The 22344-nt window shown below is 40.5% G+C and overlaps 1 long non-coding RNA gene across 1 annotated transcript in view; it reads left to right on the forward strand.

The window, feature by feature from the left end:
- Positions 1-19950, forward strand: part of LOC119021180 — a 29747-nt gene extending 9797 nt beyond the window's left edge. Inside the window, exons 3-4 of the long non-coding RNA XR_005075498.1 lie at positions 19150-19294; positions 19802-19950. This is a non-coding gene — a long non-coding RNA (uncharacterized LOC119021180). The remainder of the gene's footprint in view (positions 1-19149; positions 19295-19801) is intronic.
- The last annotated feature ends 2394 nt before the right edge of the window (positions 19951-22344 follow it).

Genomic DNA, 22344 nt, shown 5'->3' on the forward strand with positions numbered 1-22344 from the left:
ACTCTAACACCATCACTGACCTTTTCTGGAGGGAGGCAGGTTGAGATGGCAGAGAATACAGCATATACGATACAAACGATACAAGACATCTGCCTGTGTGTTTATTGGTAGGATTCTTCGAAATTCAGAAATGTATTTTCATGTAATTTAGTTGATTGCCTTGGACAGAGGGAGAAAAAAAATAGGATTTCATGGGCCTGGGAAACCCAGTAAGACGCTTGCCTCCAAGCCATGTGTTTATGTTTAGAGACTCAGGAAATCCCTTTTATTTATTATGTAAGTAACATGAATGAGCTGTGGGTGTAACTCAAGATAGACGGTTGTTCAGTGCAGGTGGAGTTTGCAGCTGTTAGGCTTCTACCGCATAGTAGTGTTACACTGTGATAATTTGTTTTAAGGCAGCCAAGTAGTTTTTTAAATGCAGCTGTATGATCTGGAATGTCAATTCAGCAGGGATGATGTTGTCCCCCCCTTGGTTGTAAACCACACTATGCAACACTTGAGTTAATACTGTTAGAAAAATTCACTGGGAAGTTTAGTTATTTCCTCCACAGTGTTACCTCCTGGAGATTCATTTTCTTCCATCACAGCATCCATCCAAAAACAGCATGGACTTCTCTGAGAGGCAACAGTCCTATGAAGTCTGAGAAAATGAATACAAATTTTACTGAACACATTCACATATCACAGATTCAAAGAATGACACGAAAATATATTTTCAAGCAAATTTATGCTTTTCCCAGCCATCAAACTGGCTGGAACAATCCCCTAAAATTTGAAATTAAAGCATTTAAAACAGCCAAATAAAGGACCCGCACCACATGTAATTTCCAAAACTAAATGGCACTCAGAAGAGCACATACTTTAGCTAAGGCTTAACAGTCTCTTTTTAATTATATCAAGATAATTCAATATCAAGGAAAACATTTAAATCTGCTAGATCTGTTTTTTTTCCCCTCATTTGAATCAGCATGAAATTGTACTAACTCATAAATACCTTCCACATAAATATGTCAGATTGTCAGTACCCATGCATTTTATCCAGAGAAATGAAAAAAAAAGCCTTATCTTACAATGTTAAAGAAAGTGAGAAAAAAACTCTTGTATCAGTCGAAAACATAACCTCCTTGGAAGAAGTAATGAAAATGATACAACTAGAAAAGCCCTACATTTCTGGCAACCCTAACCCTAACCCAAACACTGTAACTAGTTTAACACATGTTGAAACGGTGAGGGAAGTTCACGTGTTGGTGGAAATTGAAATGTAAACATGGTAGGTTAAGACTGAATGAGGCAAGGACTTCAGGTTTTAGTGGAAATTGACTGCTTTGAAACTGATGAACTCATTTTTAAGAGTTAGTTAAAATGAAATTGCTGAAATGATACATTAGTTGAGGAGAAAGACCAAAAATGATTTAAGCCATATTTAAGAATGTATTTCCAGAGACAAATGCCCTGTAAACATTATGAACATATTATGAAACGCTACAGTTTGTAATTAAAATATGGCTCACATTTAATAGAAGCAGCCTAACAGAACACCCAGTTCTAAATTGGTTTCGTTGAGTGAATAAAGCATGCTGTTGATGGCTGACACTTTAAATATCCCAAGTGGTGAGACCTTTTCAAACAAGCTCATCAGCATTTAGCGTGCCTGGCTTGTCATGGCAGAATGATTTCTGTCTGTCAGACACTTTGAGTCGCTGCCCCATGGTCAGCCTTGATATTTGCCTAGTCAGACCATCGATCGGCCCCAGTGTTTTTCTTCAGTGCCTTGGCGTTTTGGTGGTGGGCTACATCACAGACACCTTGGCATCTTGAGATTCGATTGGAGTGCGGTGGCCAGGCCTTCAGACTGGATTGGGGACTTGGGAGTGAGGATGATATTGCTGACATTCACAGAGATCTAAAGGTTTGTGAAAGACAGACGATGGAACATTTGTTCGCTTGAGGGCACTGAAGTTTCTTGCCAGCACAGAGGTTCTGGGCTGAATATAAAGCATGTTTTTCTTTGTTCTTCGGAAATGGCCTTTTTTTAGCAACTGAAACACATGGTTAAGTGATCATAAAGTCTTCCCCAGCATGATGCAAAATGAAGCCTCGTTTTTGCGGCATAAGGTGCTGCCTATCTCAATGCTTATTAGTGTCTTCTACATGAGAGTGATGCAAAGCAGTGCACAGATGCTAGTCCGCAGGGCCTGTTAAACATGCAGACTTTTAGCTAACAGTGACGAACATTCAGAAAGGTCAGAAAAGGTTGTGGCGTTTGTACGCTGGACAGAGTAATGCAGGCAGTGTCATATGCTGCCTGGTTATTTTGGTGGTTTATAACTTTTTGAATAATCCTATCAAGAAGAGTGAGCACTTGAACACAAAGTATTCCCATTGGTAGGGGTAGGATGCATTTAGAAGAGAAACTGAAATTAAATTCAATGTCCCTGCGGATGCTTTTCACAAAGAGCTGTATGATTTGTATTCAAGTATTCAGAAGTTGTACATGTTTCTTTTGTCTCTTTCAGCTGTAATTCATGACACTAATGAGGTGCAGGGATCAAGCCATGTGGCTGACCACATGCTCAGACCATTTATTAGCAAACCGTCAATGTATAAAGCTTCTGTCTGACGGGAACTTTTGAAAATGTCCAACCTGTACATGTCCGTCTCATTTACATTCAGGCAAAAACCTTTCTGTTGCCACCTGGTGTGGCATTTTTCTTTCACTGACCATTTTCTTTGTCAATCGAACTCACTGAAGCCTTTTTTTACGAATAAATTGCACGCTGGCATAAATTGAGATCCAAATAAAAGATCCGAAATAACTGCATATACAGCACAACATGCTTAAAACATGGAATTCATGTCTGAACATTTCATCATAAACAATTCATTCTGATAATGTTATAAATCTCTGACAACAAAACGTAACCCTGTGTGCTACTGATGATAGCTATGACAGTTATTTTCTCTTAGCAGGCCCAGATTTGTCACATATGTCAAACATCTGCCAGTCCTTATTGTTCTAATTGTAGTTCCTCAAACGTTATCATCACCAAATGATAAGCGGAGTTTGACATGTCATCATTCCTTAAAAATCGGTCAGATGTGAGTCAGTCATGTCACAAGAATTTGTTTTTTGGTTACTAACAAGATACAGACTAGTTGGTTATCAAGTCTGCTTCTGTGTAACTGCTGAAGGCTCCTTTTTTTGTGTTTTATCCTTTCACTATATCAGTCATATTTACTTGTTTATATTGTTCACACCTGATAAAATATACCAGATGTTCTCCCTAACCCCCCTTTCTGATGTCTAGTAATCACAAACAGGCACTACTAGGAATTAACATTGTGCGGAAAAAAAAAAGGAATGACATTTTTAATCTTGATGCAATAAAAATGAGAGTGAATGCTTACATTATTAATGCAGGCCTCAGATATTCAGTTAGCAGGTGTTGTTTCTTCTAAAGCTGAGAGATTTAGAATGAAAATGTAGCAATATCATGATAATGTAACACAATATCTCAGATAAGTATTTTGTTTTTCACCAATTTATTATATTAATTTACAAAACGAGTGGCCTTCTTCTATCAAGTATGTTGCATCACGACCCCGCGAGCGGATTCTTCCCACAGGAGGCTGTGGATTGTGCCCGTCAAATGTTCAAACATGACTTTCATCCTCCTGCAGCTGGGAATCTACTGTTGGTGTTAAATGTCACATCTACATATGATTGATCTGATTTAAACTTTATCTTGTGTTGCACTGTCGCTCTGAATCAAGATCAGGCTGTGGGGTGTGATTACAATGTAAGAAGGGGATTTATTTTTGGATATGGGGCAAATTGTTGGGCGCCAGCAGCCATCTTATCAATCACTTAGGATATGAGGATCGAGCCAATGCTTAAAAACATGTAGGCTGTTGTGGGGCACCGTTTAGCTAAGTTAGAGCAGGCGTCCCATGTACAGAGGCTTTATCCTCGCTGTGGCGGCCACGGGTTTGATTCCCGGCCTGGGGCCCTTTGCCGCGTTTGCAGCCAATAGAGGCCAAAAAAATAAACTTTAAAAAAAAGATGGCTGTCGTCTTTGATGTTCTTAGTCATTGCTGATACACTGAAAACATGTCGAATCAGTTTCAGGTGTATTTCCAAGCAGGTTATCGTATATGCCTTGGTATACTGGTGCATAACAAACATATAAGTAAAGATGAAAGCAAGTAAAAAATCACTGGCGTTGCCCTGTTGGTGAACTACTGTGGCTGTAGTCTCTTAACTCCCTCATAATGAGACATACGCACAAGTCAGCCACAATATTATAAAGGACTGACAGGTAAAGTGAAGAACACTGATCATCTTTTTATTGTGCAACTTTCTGCAAGGAAACCTTGGGTCCTGGCAATCATGTGGATGCCACTTGACATGCAACACTCCTCCAAATCCAGTTGCAGACCATGCACACACCACTACCCCCCTCAGCAGGACAGACGAATGTGATAAAGAGCCAAAGATGTTGACCTGCCCTCTGAGGCCATGTGTATACTTCAGTAATGTATCAATTCCTTTCAGCAATTTTACTAAAACTGACCCTTCAAAGGGAGTATATCAGTTTTAAAGACATTTCAATTTCCACTAAAACCGAACTCCTTCCGTCCTTTAGTTGTTTCTCAAATCAGATCTGGAACGACATCTGCACTTTTATTTGTAAGTGATCAGATCGTCGGATTTATGTGTCCAGACATCACCAACATATTTGCCTGGGTTGCTGTTGTCATGACGTAGGCGTCGGTCTCTGCGTTCGCTGTTGATGCTGCTTTGCCAGGAGATATGGACAGTCATTATTGTGCTCTCGGAAAAATCACGCTGTCGCAGAGCAGACAACTTGTTTCAGCATGACTGTCGATGGACTGTTGTTCTCTGTGTTGTCTGCTAGTAGCAGCATAGATTCTGCTCACCCACATTTCTATGACTCGGGACTTGATGTTGTCATTTATGTCAGATTTGTGTGTGTGCTGCAAGTGACAGAAAAGACACTTTGAAATGCAGCCAGAGCGTCCGGACTGAAACGCATCTGTAGACATCTAATTAGAATCGCATTTCATTTGTTATTTTGCTGTCCAGACTTTCTTAAATTAATGTTAATCTGGAAACAATCTGGATATGCCAAAAAACCTTTGATTAGCCATAGCCTTGATTCCCCTGGTCTCAGTCTGTTTGAGCATCAACTGGATGTGCCAGAGCAAGTTCAGTCCAGGTGGACAACTCGCAAGCTACAGGACTCAAAAGGATCCACTGCCAACGCCCTGGTGCCAGACAGCACAGAACATCCCCGACATCCAAGCCTCGACAGGTCTAAGCCAAGTCAATCCATATTGGGAGGGGTGTGTTTCAAGTGATATCTACATAAATGTCTTGACTCACGGATTCCTAGCAGAATATTGCTCTGTAATGAGAAGGTTAAGGTTGCTCACTTCATGATCAGTGTATATGTTATTAGCAGCTGGCTACAGACTCCATTAACCAAAATCTCTCTGGAATCACACTAGTAATACATTCAGACTTTTAGAGATATATGGAAAACTGGCTGGAATAAGAAAAGAAATGTATCTCATGCAGTCAAAAACAACCTGGAAATACTTTGAAATCGCCCCTTAGTCCTCTATTAGGACTACATACTGCATTTCATAACAACCAGTCAGTTTGTATATCAGTGATGTGTTTCTGGTATAGAGAAGAAAAGAACACAGGCACACACACACACACACACACACACACACACACACACACACACACACACACACTCATTCTCTTATGCCGATTACAATATTTCACCAACTTGGTTGAGTCCTTTGTCGAGATAGACATGCAAATTAAATGAATTTGCTCCTGTGTCCTCTTGAGGGATTTTCTGAAAAGCAATCCAAGAGGCAATTTTCAACCATTCAAGTATGAGTCCGACAACAGGGTGGGGGCACCTAACCAAGGTGAAGAGGTTTGGGACCTCGGTGAGCTGACTAGAGAAAATGGGAAAGATAAAAAAAAAAAAGAAGAAGAAGAAGAAGAAGCTTAGGACTTAACTGCTTTATTCAGCTCAGTGACTTTCAAACAGTCTGTGTTCATTTGTCAGGGCTGAATAAGTCTGTGTAAAGAATGTTGTTGCTTGAGTGACACCTGGATTGTTCATACTGGCAGCGACGACTGTCACTCATTATGTCCTCAACCCCTTTGAACCGCTTTTCTTCCCCTCGGGGCTTTGAAATGAAATGTAGACTTTAAAGGGGCTGTAGAGATACTGTGTTCAATAATGCTCTCCTATATGTGAAGCAATAAGACTCTTGGAATATGTCTGAAAAGACTGCGGTACTATTGAGGAAATACGATTGTTGATCTGCTGTTTTGACATCCAAAATAACAAGGTGACAAAGCAAAAAAAAAAAGAGGAGACGTGCAGCCGTGACATGAGGGGTTCAGTGGATGTGGTTAGAGAAGTAAAGGCAAAGATATGGAGGGGAAAGTAAAATGCCATGGAGAGGAGGGTCGTGTGCCTCTGATGGAGTGTTATCCTCCATAATTTTACAGATTGCTGTCATTAGCACACAGGCTTCAGTAAGTGGTCAGATGTCAAATGTGCTCTCCCGTGAATCACACGCTCTGTTATGCCACTGAGTGGTAGGGTTGGCTTTGCAGCGCTCCTTGACCCGGCACATCTAAGTCGTTTAATGGAGAAACCTGAAAAAAAGAGCTGACACACAGTCAGCAAAGCAAACGACAATCTTGACCCAGAGGTCACTGTTTCAGTTTTTCTGAGTCCTTCGATTTTTGCACATCAAGTCTGTTTACGCGTCTTGGCAAGCACTAACACATATGTGAAAAAGGTTTTTTGAAAGACTGTGTGAAACCTCCTGATTTGCTTCAAGTGTGCAGCATCAAGCTCAGCTGCTTAAATCTTTATACTAGTTACACAACTTTAGACCAACACAGCCCAATTTTGTGTGCCGGTGACATGCCACTGTTGTGTAGAAAACAGATGAGTCCAATCATCATGCAGTGAATATGTCTAGTGACTAAATATAAAGAGTGAGAAAGGTGCATGTAGGGTGGCCAATGAGTGGGTCAAACAATAACAGGACTCTCATCGATTTTCGATTCCTGTGTGAAACCAACAGACAGCGTTGACTCATTTTAACTTTTTAGTCATATGTATCTTGAAATGTCGTCTTTTTCGAGCATAACCAAGCAGTCTTGTTCCCTAAATCAAACCAACTGCAACTGTTACATGTTCATTTTCTAACACGAGGATTTGTGACAGCCTGAGTATGAATGATGATAAAGGTCACCTGACAATTGTCCTGCTCTCCACAGAAGTTAATTGGGAGCAGTGGCCACTCACCTGTATGCACACCAATTGAAAGTGTAAAGTTGTGTTTCTTCTCAGATAGCACACACAGGTCTTTCTGACATTGCTGTGACAAATTGAGGGTATGTTGGAAAGACGTTGCATGTAGAGTGTTTGCTAATTGGGAAGGTGTTTCAGAGACATTAGGTTGACATCTTTGCAACGCCTTCCCAATTAGCAGCACTCTACCTGCTACATCTTTTCAACACAACGTCTATTTGCCATGCTGTCTGAAAGACCTGTGTGTGATGTTGAGGTTGCACACAGACTGATGTGTTAAAGTGGCCCAGACTTACCTGTCGGTGGTCGAGTTGTACTGTGTAGGTGCCATGTTTAGCCAAGAAAGAACACTGTGTAGAATTAAAAAGACAAAGGCCATCATTTCCTTTAAATGAGCATCGTGGGTCCAGTTTTTACTAGAGTGCAAGTTTAGTCGGTGCAGTTTTAATAACACTGGAGAAGTTAAAGTTTTGGCAATGGTTCAATTCCATTTTCCAATTTCTGTTTTTCTCTACGCTCAGAGAAACTACAATGCCCTCGGGGATAAGATAGAAGGCATGGTCTTATGGTCATGTTATCTGTAAGAGAGAGAGAGAGACGGTCTCTGTGCCTCGCAGACATTGAAAGACTGCTGTCATTATCAACCATCAAGTAAATATTACCTTTGAAGTCATTTTACTTCGCTGCAGCCAAAGCCGGGATGGTCCCTGCAGCGTTTAGCTCCAAAATATCTCTTGGTTAAATTCTGAAAGCTTGATTGAATACTCAAGCTTTGATGGATGCTATTTCTCAGTTCTGTTTGCTACATTTTTCTTCCTCTGAAGTATTACACTAGAGAAATATGCTGCATATGTCCTCTTCATATTCATAGGAGCGTGCGGACAGCAATCGAAATTCAAACATGCATTGGCAAATATGACCAGAATGACCCTGAAACGACAGCTGGACTGGAAACAGCAGCAGTTCTATCGGCTACTCCTGTATTGTCCTACTGTTCTGTCAGTTAGTGCTCATTGCAGAGTCAGTACCAGGGCTAGTTAGGGTTCGAAGAATCCTGAATTTAAAGGACATATGTGTGAGTTCAGCAGGTATGGACAGTAAAACTAGTTTGGTAATCATTCGTGATAAATCTTGTCTCAGCGCCCATAAGCACAATGATGATAGTAATAATAATAATATTGATTTATTCTGGTATCATATTTTACGTTCTCTAATGTTAGATTTTGACATGAAAATCAGCACTGTTCTACACTTCCTGACCACCTTGGACTCGAGTTTCAAACTGAGCAACCAAGATGTAGTTATTGTGAAATTAGGATTTCATGGCACAGAAAAGCACCAGTAAGTTAAAACGTGAGCAAAAAAAATTTCACCGTGCATCTGATTTGATGTGTTTGGCAATGAGTCAACATACATTTAGCGAGCTCACAGGCAAATTGTGTCAAATATATCTCTTCTCTGACATTTATTTTGTAAATCTCACGTTATTTACTCATTGTTGTGAATTCAAATATGTGTAGAAAAAGGCATATCTTTTTATCCAAGATAATGAGTGATTAACAGGGGTGTTAAACACTTTTGCAAAGTGCATCTTCATCACAAGGTCTGATCCAAAAACTACCGCTGTGCTGTACTGCATACTCAAAGTTGTTAATATTGGAAACTTTTTGTCTCCTCCGCAGTCTGTGTGTGAAGAAAGCTTCAGGCCTTTTTAACCGTTATCTGGTAGATGACACAGTGCGGTTACCTGAAAGGAATAACATTGAGGAATATGAGTAATATGCGAAGGCTGTCTCATAAACAGAAAACTTGTCTCTGGCTACTTTTGCTTGTGTTGCAGATCTGCAGAAGTCAAGTGAAACAACCTGCAGCAGCAACACAGACGGCCTTTTGAGAAGAAAAAGTAAATGTAAAACAAATGCGAAAGTTATATAATTCAAAATAATCAGCATTGCAACTGTTAAAGGGAACAGTTGCAAACAGACAGTTAGAAAACATGGGCTTTAAAGATATGCGCTTTTAATTTGATAATGTACGGCATATATACTTCGAGGTTTCCTGATAAAAGATGTGGACAAACCAGCAACAACATGCTCTAGCTGACATAGGACATAATGTATCTGATAGTAGACTTGCTTGTCTTCAGCAGAGTTCTTATCAGGAGCTTTTCCTGTATTATCATTCTTCCATTCATTAATAATAATTATTGTTGTAATGTAAATGTAGCTCCTTCTCTAAGTGTACCTTGTCCCACTGCGTTCACTGCTTACCAGTTGCAAATATCAAGCTTATGTTTGTGTTCCAGATCAATTTCTGAATCAACCGGTGCGGAGTGTCTTGTGTGGCTTTATTTTCGGATTTCAGATGTGTGATTTATGGTCTCTTTTTTGGTTTGAGCTTGAGGCTTCTTGTGTTTCACTGCTGTGTCTACTTGTGCGATGTTTTGTTAAACTGATGGTTGAATAGAAAATAGCTTGAGTGGTGGGTTAAGAGTTACTGCTTCTCTTGCACACCAGGAAATGTGGTAAATTGTAGTGAATCTGTCCTAAAACAGGGCTGTTTGCAGTTTATTTAAATCCAGTACAATGGTTCAGAGTGCTTAACTGCCACTTTGTTCCGTCAGCTGTCCTCTTCACTTCTGACAGTGGTGTTCAGTCTCCTCGGGAGACAAGGGGCTATTGCCGAGGCAGATGTTGTTGTTTGTTTCCATCTCAGGACTCGGACTGATCATTTGTCGGCTGTTTTTGTCAGGGAAAAAAAAGAATCTGTTTTTCTCTTCTATCTCCCTGTGGGCAGCAGTTCTTCACTTTTCTCCATCAACTGTCCACTGTCTTCGATTCATCTAGGCTGACTATTTCTCTCTGAAGTAGGAGTCAGTCAGTCTGAACTTTGCCACACAGTCAAATCCTCGTCATCATCAGTATGAGTATGTTCTTGCAACATTTCATCATACATCATGTATTAATTTACTTTGCATATTTGGCACCTAATGTATTTGGCACCAACGAGATATTTCTCAAATGATGACAGTATGAAATAACATCAACTAAAATTCCAATGAGATGAGACTTCACTGCCTCGTTCATTACTTTCACGTGTGTGATTCTACATGAGCAGCGTTGCCTCCACCAGCTCTCTTCATTCCTCCCTGTGTTACTGCAGCGCACCTGGTCGGGCCTCGGCGAAGGTGTTATCACCGTCTGTAAAAGGGCATCTTCTTACCACCGTGGGGTGTTTTCTGTTTGACAGACTTGCTTGTCAGTTGCAGTGGAGGGGTGAAGCTTATCTGGACACTTGTAGTTTTGCTCTTCTCTGTTTTCATGCTTTTGTAAGTTGGATATCTTTTGATTTTTGGCCGTTGGGCAGACAAAACAGGAAAGTTGAAGATGACACTTTAATCTGTAAGAGAAAGTGTTGGGCAGTATTTTAACTGTTTGGGTTTTGCGCCTGTCAGTCCCATTCTTGTGATTGCGATATCTCAAGAAAACCTCAAGGAAAAGATTTTGCACAGGTGGTCAATTGGTCGTCAGAGGTCAAAGGTCAGGGTCGATGTGTTTTGCCATTCCTCAACAATTTAGACAGTAGCCTAATTATGGCAACATGAATAGAGTAAACTATGGGTGAATGTAACTGACACATGAATTGATCTTGAAGATAGGTGTTCGTTGCATGTCTATGTAATTGTAACACGACAACTTTATTGCACACAGGGTCTGAATTCTGCTGATTTGATAATCAAACCTTGTTCTCTGATCATTGAAGGTACCATTCAGCAGGTGAAATGGGCTCAGGAGAACAGTTTCAAGAAGGCCACTGTTATTTCATTTAAGGATTAATTTTTGACGCATTTGTTGGCATTTCCTACGTTGATCCACCAGATGAAGGAGTTGGTGTGATTCATCAAGCGCCCCAAAGGAAAACATGTCATATTTTTTTGTGTGGTGGGAGTTAATGGCCCCCTCTGACAGAGCCACTACCACCGGTAGCTCGTGCATAAAGTAGGCTTTACTTGTGTCAGGCTTGACTTTGGTTATGCTGCCTCTCCAGTTCAGCTGAAAACAGGCCTCTGGTGCCCAAATGTATTCAGCATATTTGCGATATCATCCCAGAGTGCCTCCTTATGCTGGTAAAACATCTCTGCTTTGAGGCAGAGAGCTCGCTGGTGCTGTGTCTACTTCACCAACACTTCCAGCTCCCCACTGAAGAGAAATTTACTCATCTTTTGTCTTTCATTGAATTGCTGCTTGTGAGGGAAATTGCAGTAAAAACAGATTAGGAGAGTGTACACTTTAAGTGTATGACAGCAAAACAAGACACCCTGTTTATCCCCTGCACACCTAGGCCTCAAGCCTCTATCTGATTTATTTTGTCTAAATATGATAATACAAATCCTCAATCTTTATTTCTCTTTAACCCTAACCGTACCTTAACTGCAATCACTCAGCAAATTCCAATTAGCAGGCCCAGATTACTTGTTTATCTTTTCAAATCACTGTGGCCTTCACAAGTCTGATTTCCTTATGTGAATTTATTTATTTGATTAGAATTATAAAGACAATCAGCACTCTTGAACAATGTTTCTTTGTGATTTGTTTATTTCTTTTTGGCGCTGACAAGCTGTTTCCAAGGTTACCACACAAAGAGGTCATGTAAAGCCAACTCCAAATCACTTAAAATCTTTAATCAAACTGCCGTTCACTTTTCTGAGTTAGGAATCAAAAGGACTTTGGTTATAGCGTGCCAGTAAATATATGGCCCACGATGTGACAGGGCAGCAGTGAACCTTTGAATACAATAAAATGTGTTCATTGTAGAATGAATCATTATGTGTTGTGTTACATGATGAACTGGTGACTTTCTAGGAAAAAGTAACATATCAAGCTCTAAGTGTATAGCTGTGTTGTTGGGGGGCGGGTTTAGAGGTCTTTTAGTGCTCTAAAAATACTCAGTACAGTTTAATTTATTTATCCAGGGGCACATGTGATGTATTTGCACAGGGGAGCCATGCAGATGTTGTTTCCCCGGGCGAGGAACCTGGAAAGAGAGGACACAAGCACATCCTCCTCTTCATGTAGAGATTATCCGTCATCGGTTCCCTCAGGACCGACTGCAGAGTGGCTACAAATACACAGTCAGTATGAGAAAGTGCTTGTGAGGTGGTTAAAGGGTTGTGTGTATCAGGGTTTTCCGTGAGAACACGTTTTGCTATGCCACATGTGTTTGGAATATTTCACTGAGAGAAACTCTGGTCAATATTCTTTGTGTTTATTCATCTTAAAAGCAGTTTGTGAGGAGGATTTGATGACCTGAGAATGAGACTCAACAATTAACTACCTTTCTCCCGGAGTCAATAAACCTTTAACGCAATTAAAATTGTGTTTGATGGGATATATTTTCAGCGGGCATGATAACCAGAGAGATTTAACTATGTTGCACTTCAACAGATTTTCCCCGGTAACCTCAAAACAAAAGCCCTGCTGTGTGTATGAACACATGTGCATGTCTTTGGTAATCTCCCACACTGAATCCTAATTTAATTCATTCGTAGTCATAGGTTGTTGAGGATTTTTCTCTACACTGTTTCTGTATAAAATAACACTATAATAAGAAGTTTTTAACTGCAACATGTGTATTAGTTCAATAATTAAGCTTCCCTGGAGTTAAACCCATTAATTGAGCCTCTGGTGGTTCCCCATGAAACAGCTTTGTGTGCTGTGTGCCTGAAGAGCTTGTGAAGCGCAGCATCTACTCCTGTAGAGGCTTGTGAGAACAAATGAGGAAGGGTTACTGCTGTTCTCCATGTGGACTTAATTTGGAATGCAGCGGTGGCGACTGATCTCCAGGGGACTCGCAGTTTGATTCAATTCAGATTCAGACCCCCACAGTTAGATTATTAAACAAAATCGATGCATCAAAATCTTTTAGTCATGTACACGATTTGTGTTTTCCTCACTGTGTGTTTGCTGCTTTTCAAATAGTGTTTTTTGTAATAATCCACATTTAGCTTGGTTAAACACAAATTGAATATGGTTTGGCTTATTTCTAGGTCCCTTTTCGCCTAAACTAGACCCTGATAGGATTGTATCCATTTGCTGTTGCTCATGCTCAGCCATCCTCACCACAAAGTCGAGGCGCACCATTACTAACGCAACGCACATGTTGACATCTGTTCAGCCATAAGGGCCTGCAGTCTGGTCTTAGATAATTGTTACAACCGATCATATTGTCAAGAATTGGGGTTTGATTTCCAGTTTTAGATTTTTAGAGACTTTATTTTCTGCATCTGAAGTCCTGTCTGCACGGGATCGTGGAGCCTCACGTGATTTAGAAATTACTCCTCTACATACGAGTTCTGTTTGGCACATTCACCCGAGATGAGCAACATCTGTATATCACTCGAATTCACTGACATCGTCTCCCGGATATGAAGTTACAGCGCTGTGCAACACAAACATTTCAGAAGTAAAGCATCTGTTCTGTAGCAGCTGGATTAATGATATAGTTTAGAGTTTGTTTTGCCCACTTTCTGCATGTGTTACAAGCATAAATACACATGTTCACCTCATTTAGATCCAGTAACAGATGCTTTGTGGCTGTAGCCTGCTTCGAATGACAAACTGTTGTTGTTCCTGACATTCGCTGTCATCACTTAGCAATGTCACTATAGTCGTTTCACAGAACAGCTGATAACTGCTGTTCAACATAATGCTAGCCCTCAAAATGATAATTCAACAAACAAATAGATAGATAACAACCTCAAAGCTGGATACATCCAGTTTTGCCCCCCCCTTTTTTTCAAATGTTGCAGCAATTTAATCGAAGTAAAGTGAGATCATTTTTTGTTGACACTTGTAATTTCCCACGTCCATTGCTTTAATAATGCTGCGCTGTAATAATGTTTTCAAACCAGGGAGATTTCTTTCTGTCCAAAAATATTGCCAGTCGTGTGCGGCGGAGGACGTGAAGAAATAAAATGACCTCACCACGACCCTGTTACTCTGGCCTGTGCCTCAAGTGCTCTCCTGGGCTCCCGGTGGCCTGATGCTATGGCAGAGAAGTATGAAGAAAATCAAAGGAAAATCAATAAATACACTATCCACAACCCACTACCCAATTACAAGGCCTACCGTGCACAGTTTGTCTCTGAGATTCAACCGCTGGTCTAATTATTTGCCTGCCCTCTGTCCCAGGTCTTCTGTTTGGAGGACGTGGAGAAACTGACCTCACCTTAGAGGGAGGCTCACGGGGTAAGATTGTTGTTTTACTCACCTGGCAGTCACTGTAAGTAATAGGCTTCATGTGTGGGTGCACAGATAATAAAGGTGTCCTCGAGGGCGCCCGAAAAAGTTTAAATCAAGCGCCTGTAAAAGTCTTAAAAACAGTTGGGTAAACCGTACTTCTTATTACAGTTAATAACAGGTTAAGTTTGTAAGGTTATATTTGTGTGGTTTTATCAGCTTGTATTGTAATGCGAAGACACCAGTAAATAACAATGTTAAGGGGCCCTTAAACTGTTCATGAGCATTCTGAACCAAAAATGCTGTAAGGCACTGTAGGGCAAATCTGTGTGTTCTTTTCTTGGTTAATCAGTTAATTGTTTGGTCGATAAAGTATCAGAAAACTCTGGAAAATCATGATTATTTACAGTAATAAGTTTCTCCGAAAGTCCCAAACCAATGGATGTTCCATCTGCCTTCATATAAGATAAGGAAAGGCAGCAAATCCTTGTGATTAAGAAGCCGTATCGCCAGAATGTCTTTTACTCGAAAAATCACTCCAATGACTGCTTATCAAAAAAGATGCCATCCAACTTTCTAATGAATCTTAATCGCAATGAGGTAATTGTTTCAGCTCTAAACGGCTTTAAACATACACAAAAATGCACATTATGTACAAGTAAGAGCCGGCTGCCTGGGTTGGTGTATCAGGTTCAGGCCCCGCTTGTGTTGCTTCTAACTTCGCTGCATCGTCCTTTGACCACAGCGGTCGAGTCCTGCCCTGCTGCTGGGCGCGCACATACTGTTTCATCCGCCTCTCTGCGCAGCTGAGGTGTGATACCGGGGTCACATTCAGGCCGTAGTCTTAGTTCAATGTGTATCAACTACTTTACATGTAAATTGAATAAACAAAATTAACATCAGTGAGTATTTGACATTCAGTTTCAGTAGTTGCTGAACATTTTTAATCAAATCGCAATTTAAGTCTAGAGCGTCCTTGATATTAACTTCTTGAAAAACTTACAACCCTCGAGCATTGAAAACTGTTCTGTTTAGAGAAGACACCAGAGAGAGCAAACCGTCTCCCAGAATATTAACCCTTGTAGAAGGAATTACCATTTTGCATTCCTTTTTTTTTTTTTCGCTCACTTGTTTGGCGACTGTTGTTTGTCTGAAACAGTCAGAAGTACTTCAACTTCTGCTGAGGAGTTTAATACTCGAAAAAAGAACATGTTACACTTGAATGTGCTAATGCAGTTTCTGGCCTCTGTTTATTTTACAAGGAATTAATTTGAAGTGGGTTTCATTTTAAGTAGATGTTCAAAGTTTAGTCACGTAAAATAAGGAAATAATCAGTTATGAAGGCAGGTGCACAGATGCAGATTCAACTTTAAACAAAAACCTGATAGTTTAGAGCAGTTTTCTTCTGTTTTCTACAAGAATACAGGATATGTGTGGATGTAAAACAAGGTTTGTCTGTGTCAAGAGACCTAGGTGCATCTGTCATAAAATCCAAAAACAAAACTCAAGTTGCACTGGATTTGGAAGCAGGGCTCGAGTTAATACATGTTCATGGGAGCATGAACAATACCTTATTTTGTATTGAAAAAGGAGCAGCACCACAAAACAGCTGTTTATGAAGAGAAAGCCAGGATATGTGTTTCAAATAATAACTCTTGTGCCAGCTTGAAGGATGCACCTTCACATAATTGCCGAGGTCTGGGGGGCTTTATTGCAGAAGCTGGTTTTGCTCTAATTTCCATTTTAAACACAATTTCCTCCTAATATTTCCATTCTCCACATTGTAAATAATAATGTCCCAAAGGCATTAAACCTATAGGTCAGGAAACATGTAAACACTGCAGAGGAAATCCAAAGTTGTTTTTGTTGAATGTGGGGATAAAACTGGGCCTCTTGGCCTCCTGGATCGTCATAGCAGAACTTGACCAATGTTTTATAGAATGTGAAGCAAACAGATGTCCACTTTTTTCATCCCATAATGAGCTGTAGGTTTTCTCTCAAGGATTTCTCTGAATGAAGTGAAATAAGGACAGAAGCTGTCCAGAAGAGGAATGAGTGGCCCCTCTCTCTGTAAGCTACTTTATATTCAATTTTAGTTAGCCAGTTTATTATTGTCCTCCAAGGGTAAATGCAGTGCTTTTAACAAGCCCACCCTGAGCGCATAATGCTTTTCTGCTCGGATCTTTAAAGTGTACCATTAGGCTGTTGAGTCCACTCCTATTTTGTACATCTTGTCTGCAGTGCTATATTCATGAGCTTCTCTCTGATCCTTTTGTTGTGTGGCTTTAAGCTCCGATGAGCCAAATCAAATATCATTTTTAAATCCATTGTAGTCTATAAATCTAAACTAGGATTATTCTGACAAAATAGAATTTACCAGTGAAATATTAACAGCTGCTATGTAGGCTACGTCTGCGCTATTCATTAATTTCATCTTTAATCCTTTATTTAAGGTCTGAACTGCAAAATAAATGTGATTGTGTGTGTGTGTGTGTGTGTGTGTATATCTGCATAGATACGTGCACATCAATATGCAATATGTACCGATCAATGTCTGACTCAAGCTTCAAGTCAATGAGGATACACAGATGTTTCTGAAGGAGAGGTGCACCAATAATTGATGTTTCTGAAATCACCGAAACTGACAACGTTGTTCCAGCAGACGGCAGCGAGAGGAAGCGTCACTGCTGTCATAATTGGGCTCAGAGACAGATGGTGAAGGAGATGAGAGTTTGGAAAGAAGTCAGCTGTCTCGTATAAAGATTCTATCAAACATGTGTCGGTTCAGCCCGCGAGCCTGATTATCAGACGTTGCTGTCGCACCACTTAACGGCGACCTGCCTGTCTCCGCTTCCACTTTGCCTCGAAACTTGAACGTCAGCAAGGGGCACGGGGACTCGCTCCCTCCCAGGATCTGTCAGGGAACGATGAGAATCTGAACGGTAGTCTCAACTCTCAGAGAAATGTCATGAATTTGCCAAAGCGTAAGAAAAGATTTATGGTCTAAAGTGCTTTAGGTTATATAGTTATAAGTCTGTGAAAGAGTGCAAGTGGTGAATACAGAAGTCTTCATTACCATAATGCCATGCTTTTATTTTCCATTGAGGATTTTTAAATGTCGATAAATGCTCTCCTGTGTCACGACTCACTCTGACTTCTTCATCCTTTTGAGAATATGATGCTGCCTGTGGTTTAGTCTAAAAGTATAATATCACATCAGACAATAATCAGCATCTAGTTTATTCATCCTTGCAACAGTAAGATGGTCAAGTCGTAATGAAAGCTGTCATCAATTTCAGGCAATTAAGCAAATAATTTCAAACAACTGAACATATTGAGATGCTGCACCGTGGCTGCAATGTTTGCTTGCTTTTTTTTTTTCTCCAAGCATTGCTCGACATTTAGCACGCGCCAAAAGGGTAAAAGAAACAGACATTGGCCGTGCATGAGCAGAATAGCAAAACATGGCGTGTGAAAGGTTAATGAGCTGGGAGAAGTGGAGTCGTCCCTGTCATGTGAGACTTCCCATCGTTTAAGGGAGCGATGTAAGTAACGGAAGAACAGCATGAAGTGTGGAGGCTGAACATTCATAAAGACAGACTGTAGGGGCCTGAGATGTTTTGCGTGAGGAGTGTGAAGACAGGAGAAAGGGGTTGATGTCGGCTCAGGGGTGGAGCAGCGAGGTTCCCACATGTTATTTTCACTTGTTGTTGACTGGCCGCAGACTTGTGGGATTATCAGCGTGTCAGTGCTTGCGTGTCCTGCTGGGATGTTTCCTCTGTTCGTCGCTCGTACACGTACGTGTGCATTCAGACACAGAGGGAATTTTCAAGGGATGATAAGTGTTGATGGGACTTATTTTAACACGGTCAGGGCTAAATTAGCACTGACATTTTTAACATATGCGCTAAATACATACTTTTTAGTATTAGTGACTATAGGTCATTTTTTTATTTGACCGAATTGTGCACTTAAATGAAGTCTTTTAAGTTTTATGTTTCATTTTCAGTGATGAATTGTCACCAATACATTTTCTTATATACTGTACTTAAGTAAAATTGTGGGGTATATGTGGGGTGTCAGTGACCTGTGGGCGGCTGTGGCTCGGGGTAGATCCAGTGTCTTGTTATCGGAAGGTCGCTGGTTCCCTGGTCTGCATGTTGAAGTGTCCTTGGGCAAGATACTGAACCTGAAACTGCTCCTGATGTGCCGGTCGGCGCCTTGCACGGCAGCCACCACCATCAGTATGTGATTGTATGTGTGAATTACTGTTAGTCGCTCTTGACAAAAGCGAGTAAATGCAAATTAACCAGTTGCTTAAATTATCAAATAAATGTATGATGAAGTAGAAAGTAAAATGTGCAATATTTTTCCTCCAAAATACAGTGGAGTGGAAGTATAAAGTGGTAGAAAATAAAGTACCTTAAAGGTGTACCTAAGTGCATAACTTGATCAAATGTACTTAGTTACATTCCATCACTATATATTTGTTGTCTTTTAATATTATTCTTACTCATCTCTTGTAGAAAAAAAGAACAACCCCTGTATATCCAATCACTGACATTTACACTGACGATCTGATCCTCATCATGGCCCCCTTGAATCAGCACCTGCGGTTTGATGTGCCTGAAGTGTTGCAAGAAGTGTTTCACAGTGGCACGGACATCTCAGGTATGTAAACTACATTCTGTACGGGCTTGCCTGTAGTGCTGGAACATGGATGTTATTCACATCCCTACATAATCATTATTACATGAAGTTTGCAAGTCAAATTAAAGTCAAGTCAAATTAAAATCTGTCTGTGTATGTGACTCAAGCAGAAATGTTCACAGATTTGGTCAAGTTTTAAAGTTTTATTCACGATAGGTTTACCTTCTTCTTTCTGACTCTCTTTGAAGTTAGAGAGACAGGTCACATAATGAAATTCATTCATTTTACCTTGAATAATACGGCAGATTTCCCTGGGTTTGAACATTTTTGGAAACATTTGGTTATGTAAGTACACAACTCACGAAAATATACAACAATGGTTTGTATTTTTCATGACATTTTAATGCAGACACGTTACAGTACCCTTTAAGAAAGTTTGGATTTTACTCACTTAGTTCAATACAGCCATATACTTTTTGATGACCATTTGAAAAACTGCACTTTAAGGCACCTTTCTTTCGGTTTCAGCACGCAGCCGTGGTTGTTGGTGCTTGGGTTGGACCCAGGAGATCTGGACCTTGATTCTACTGCTGTTTTGTTTATGAGCAGCCTCGCAGAAACAAACTGTGATTGACACCTGCTTAGGTGTTAATGAAAAGCCCAGACACAACAGCCTCTGGTGGAAGTGTGCTGCCACTCACTGAGCAGCATAACGGACACCATATGGAAAACTTGTTTTCAATGTAAAAGCACACGAGCACTTTAAAGAAATTCCACTTGACATTAATTTGTGCCTGTGAGACTTTAAAGCTCGTAAAGGAGTGTTTGTTAGGGTCAATACTAGATGAAGTGAGTCTAATCATCAGTTGACAGACACAATAGCTTTATAGAGTCTAATTGCTATGGCTTTGTGACAGAGGCCATATTGTTCAGCTCAGCTCAATTCAACACAAGCAGACATATTGTTTCCAAATTTAGCCTTGTTAAAACCTTCGAGGACACAAAAGCATAGTTGAGACAAAAACAAAAACAGAATACAGAGAGGATCACACGCTGGTATGAATTTCATTTTGAACATGTAGAAGGTGGCATGGGTTGTTTATAAATACAAAGGATATGATTGGAGCCAGTAAGGCTGGGTGATTTGACAGAATTTTAGAAATATATTAACAGGCAGCTTCTCAAACTTTTCTGTCTTGGAATATCTTTAGATTTCAGACTGTTGATCAGACAGAACAGGTGACCTGAAGATGTCAAACTTGGCTTTCGATACTGTAGATCCACAGTTTTATGATGAGATACACTTTCATTGATCCCCAGACTAGTCTGTTTCCTGTTATTTGGAATGAAAATAATATGTAGTTGTGACCCTGAACACGACATTTGCACTATTTTGCTAATAGTGCATCTAATTATTGTTCTGCTTATAAAGTTTTTAGCCAAATTATGAGATACACTTGATTTACACCTCTCTAAAATAACTGAATGGAAAACGTTGCAGGTGTGGTCAGAAAGCACAAGTACAAACATTGTACACTATCAGAATTATTCAGAAATGCTTTGTGTCCAGATTCAGCTTTGATGAAGTTCCAAACTATTTTTAATTGATATGCTTTTACTTTATTCTCATACTTTCCTATGGTTCAATAAATCCTGACTTCCTCTGCGGTGATGTACCCACTGTGGTAGCCAGACGTATATTTTAATTGCTTTCCAAAAGTGAGGTGCTTCCATTCTCAGTGAGAAAGATTTTATGGTTTATAATATGCACAACATAATGTGTTCAAAGCAAAGTGAATAGTTTCCTAACAGTATTATTGCTGTAATTTTGCCTTTCCAAAAGTAGTTTAGTTCTTGCAGATGTTTATCAGTAATCTCCTTTGAAAGGGAAATAGTTGATTTTGCACTGACATATATTTATAAAAGCCACACAGTTACCTCAGTAGGACCTATAAGAATATGTTACTCATCTCTCTCAACTGTATTTGTCTGGTTTTGTCCAACCACACTTCAGTAATCCTTAAAAATCCACCTGGATCTCATCTCTTTGCTGCAAAGAGGACTGAAACTGAGTGGCGTCGACAAATCCAGTGCTTTTCGCGTGTCATGGGTTCAGAGTGGGACTGACATTTGGGTCCATGACTGTGAATGATAATGTGACAGGTGGCCAAGCGCCTGTCACACTGGGATCAACTCAGCCAGGTCAGTGGAGCAATCAGGACACTGGAGGCCTCTTTGGTCGACCAACCCCAAACCCACCCTTCCCCGCCCCCTCCTCTCTCCCCCATACAGACCCCGTCTCAGTGACCGGATCAACCCCCAGTCTCCTCACACATGGGTCATCACTCTGTCAGACAGCAGCCTGGAAATCCCCCTGTCATTCTCGAGCATAGTTCTGTCCGTAGAGCATCACAAGTGGCTTTATCACCAGAGCTTCTTTAGACTTTAGACCTTAAGTCCTGTCAAAATCTCACGTCAAACTTCAAGTCCAAGTCACGTTGGAACTTCTTAGGTCTCTGAGCGTTGGCCATTAAAGGTCTGGTGATTTAATTTAAGTGAGCCTCTATATCTAGAGAGAAGTCTACTCCATTCCATCAGGACAATTTCAAGAAATGAGTTGGCCCATTGCCGCCAGGCCAAGGAATGTGGTGGTTGCCATCTAAGGGCCAGCATTTTCTTGGCGGCTGTGAGACCAGCCCATAGAATGCGTCTATGTTGCAGGGACAGATTTAAAGCAGAGTCATCATTAAGCAAAAGTAAGGCTGGGGAGACTGGGATCTTGATCTTGAGAATATCACTTAAAGTGAGAGATATTTCTTTCCAGAAACCAACCACACCGGGGCACTCCCAATAAACATGCAAAAACGACCCCTGGACATTAAGTGAACAAAGATCACAATTCGGGGATGTGGCAATCTTCATAGCATAACGTCTTCTGGGGGTGAGATACATCCTGTTAACATATTTATAATGTATTAACTGGTGGTTGGGGTTTTTAGAAGTGCCACTAAGGTTTTTCCACACTGTATCCCAGCAAATCTCTCTGTCGTTAACTTCATTTAAATCTCTCT

This window comes from Acanthopagrus latus, chromosome 6 (genome assembly GCF_904848185.1).
Source record: "Acanthopagrus latus isolate v.2019 chromosome 6, fAcaLat1.1, whole genome shotgun sequence".
Lineage (NCBI taxonomy): Eukaryota > Metazoa > Chordata > Actinopteri > Spariformes > Sparidae > Acanthopagrus > Acanthopagrus latus.